Genomic DNA, 3,307 nt, shown 5'->3' with positions numbered 1-3,307 from the left:
TAGGCCCAACACCCAACACCCACAACTTAGAGGAGGAGAGGTTTGGTTTGGCTCACAGTTTGGGGAGGTTTGAGTCCACAGTGGGCTGGCTCCAGGGTGGAATCTCAGGGTGGAAAGGTCTGGCACAGGAAAACTTGTGCATGGTGCCCAGGAAACAGAGACTGAAGGGAGCAGCCGAGGAGGGAGAAAAACCTTTCTGGGCCACACTGCCATGAGCTGCCTCTTGCAACCAGACCCCATCTCCTAGCAGTACATCAGCTGTAATTGCCCCATGACCCGGTCACCTTCCAAAGGTCTCACCTATGATCACAAGAGGCTCTAGGGAACATCCAGATACAAACATAACAGCAACCATCTGGGAAACTCCAGGCCTCATGGCTCTGCTCACATCTGTCTTCACTGCTGCAGAGCTTAATAAATATTGTTAAATGGTTGGATACATGAATGGGAACCATAAAGAGGGCAAAGCTACTATTGTATACTAATCCCTTCTTTCCCCCACCCCATCTCCAATTAGTATGTGTATTATTATCTTTCATTGTACTATGTGATTTTGCCCACTCCAAAATGATTCCATCAATGATGACCATTAAATTCCCAGTTCAATAACTACATTTATCTTTGTAATCACTTTTAACTCACCTAGGTTTCAATATTTTTCATGTGATTCCTGTAGTAGCCTTCCTTGACCCTACCTGTCTAGCTGCAATCTGGCATCATTTCCCAACAGGTCATTTTAACTGCATTAAATAAATAAAACTATGATTTTTCACAAGTCCTAAGAAAGATTAATTTACCTCCATTCTGTTTCCAAGGAACTGGGAACAAAAGACATGACAAAATTGGTCTGAAAAAGAATGATCATGTTGGCTATGCACTGTAACCCAGTAATCACACAAACCAAAGTGGTAAGATGATCAGAGACCTTTGGTGGCAGGACTCGTTATGCTAAAGAACAATCTAGCATAGAGAACAGTTCATCTTGTTCAGTGAAAGGGAAATGTTGGGGTTTAATAGCCATCATCTTTAGAGCATCTGTAGCCTAGCAAGCAGGACTAAAGCACATCGTGAAGTTTAAATCCAGGTGATCATTTATTTGTGTAGATATATTATTACATAAGTAAGCAATGAAGATTTAAGATTTTAATTTTAATAAATTTGCATTTCCCTGCAAATTAAACAACACTGAGATTCCACCTCACCCCAGAAAGAATGGCTATCATTAAGAAAACAACCAATAACAAATGCTGGTGAGGCTGTGGTGGAAAAGGAATGCTTCTGCACTGCTGGTGGGAGTGCATATTGGTGAAACCATTCTGGAAATCAGTGTGGAGATTCCTCACAAAACAAGAATTGGAGTCCCACTTAACACAGTTGTTCCCCTTCTGCATATTTTCCCAGAAGAATTAAAAACATCATACCACAGCGATATACGTGCACCCATGTTTATAGCAGCACAATTTGTCACAGCTAAATCTTGGAAACAACCCAAATGTCCATCAACTGACGAATGGATGAAACAGATGTGGTATTTTACACAGTGGATTATTACTCAGGTATAAAAAAGATAAGCTCGAGGATTTTACAGGTTAAATGGATGCAACTAGAGATCATACTCATAAATGAAATAAATTGGACCCATATGTGTAGACATCATGTTGTCCCCCTAGTGTAAGAACATGAAAGATTAAGTGGAACCCAAAATGTACAATAGGTATCGGGAAAGGGTAAGAATTTGCTCAAAAGAGGAAACAACTGGGATTAGGGAAAGGAGAAAAAGAAAGAAAGAAGGAAGGGAAAATATATATATACAGAAGGATGGCCAGGATTCCTGTACTGCTGATGTCTAATGGTTTATTGAAAGGAGCAGTTAATGCTTTATTTATTTATTTTGACTAATTTTGCATGCTTATATCTGGTAATCTGAACAACTAATTTGAAGACAACAATATGCAATGTAACAATCATTGTTGAATTCCTATCATCTTGTTTGGTGAAACTGTATCATTTATAATTTTTTTGTTTTTATTTTTTATTCTCTTTAATAGTTTGATTAATCTTGCATTCTTACATCTGTTAATGTGACCAACTTCACTGAAAATAGAAATATGTAATACAACAACCACTGTTAATCCCTAGCATTTTGTTCTGAAACCCTATATCATTCTTATTGCTTTTGCTTTGTTTTGTTTTTGTCTGTGTTGTTTTTTTATGTATGTTGTTTTTATGTATGTTGTCTATTTTACTATTGTTCTTTTTTTAAATTCTCTTCAAAATTAAAAAAAAATAAAGTAAATAAATAAATAAATTTGCATTTTCTTCCCACACTCGTGCTATTCCTAGTCACTTTTTTTTCAGGACTGGAAACTAAACACAAGGCAACCCTCAAACTACATCCCCAGCCCTTTTTAATTTTATATTTGGAGATAGTCACTAAGTTGCCCATGCTGGGCTCAGACTTACAGTCTTCCTGCCTCAACCTCTGAGAATGCCAGGACTTCTTATTTATTCCTTAGGGAGCATGGGGAAGACCCTGAAACAAGTAAGGATGGATGATATCGAGTTTAGTGGGCACCACTTAATGATCTTCACTGATTCAAAAAGTTCTTCAGTCAGACCATCTCTTAGAGAGAAGCAATTTTCCTTAGAAGTATACATGACTATTCACCATCTTGAAAAACACAGTGGTAGTGGGTAGGCTACAAGTGCAAAGAAAAATGAAATACTCACCCTCTGCAGTAGTCACCTAGAATGGTTTCCACCCTCCTAAGGCTTCCTGGAAACTCCTCAGGCCCAGGGAAAGGACAGGAAGATGCAAGTCCCCAGAAACAACAAGGGAAGAAATGGTTGAATCTGCTACATGGCAATTCAGTGTTTCTCATGTACTTACACCCAATATTCTTTAAAAATCCACTAATACTTTACAGCAAGAATAAATAAATCTGCACAAAGAAGGAGAAGCCATATGCCAGGCAAGACTGCAGTACAAATTTGGTTAGACACCTCTCACTCGAAAGCCCACATTCCCCATTTCTAACTGGGCAAACTGGGAAGCCTCAGGAGACTGCAACTGTATGAGATAAGCAAATGTACCTCATAGCACTGATCTAAGGATTCCACAATATCATTTATGTAAAGTATTTCCCAGAGGGTCCACAGTTATTTTTTTTTTTATTTTAAGGATAAAAGGAGGGAAACATTAACAGACATACAGCATTTTACAACATATCACAAGCACAATACAGACAATACAGAGTTCCAAACAAAGTGGTAGGGAATTAACAATGGTGGTTGTATTACATATTGA

The sequence above is a fragment of the Chinchilla lanigera genome, unplaced genomic scaffold (genome assembly GCF_000276665.1).
Source record: "Chinchilla lanigera isolate Chin_1 unplaced genomic scaffold, ChiLan1.0 scaffold00095, whole genome shotgun sequence".
Taxonomy (NCBI): domain Eukaryota; kingdom Metazoa; phylum Chordata; class Mammalia; order Rodentia; family Chinchillidae; genus Chinchilla; species Chinchilla lanigera.
The sequence above is the reverse complement of the archived record's forward strand: the minus strand, read 5'-3'. Positions refer to the sequence as shown.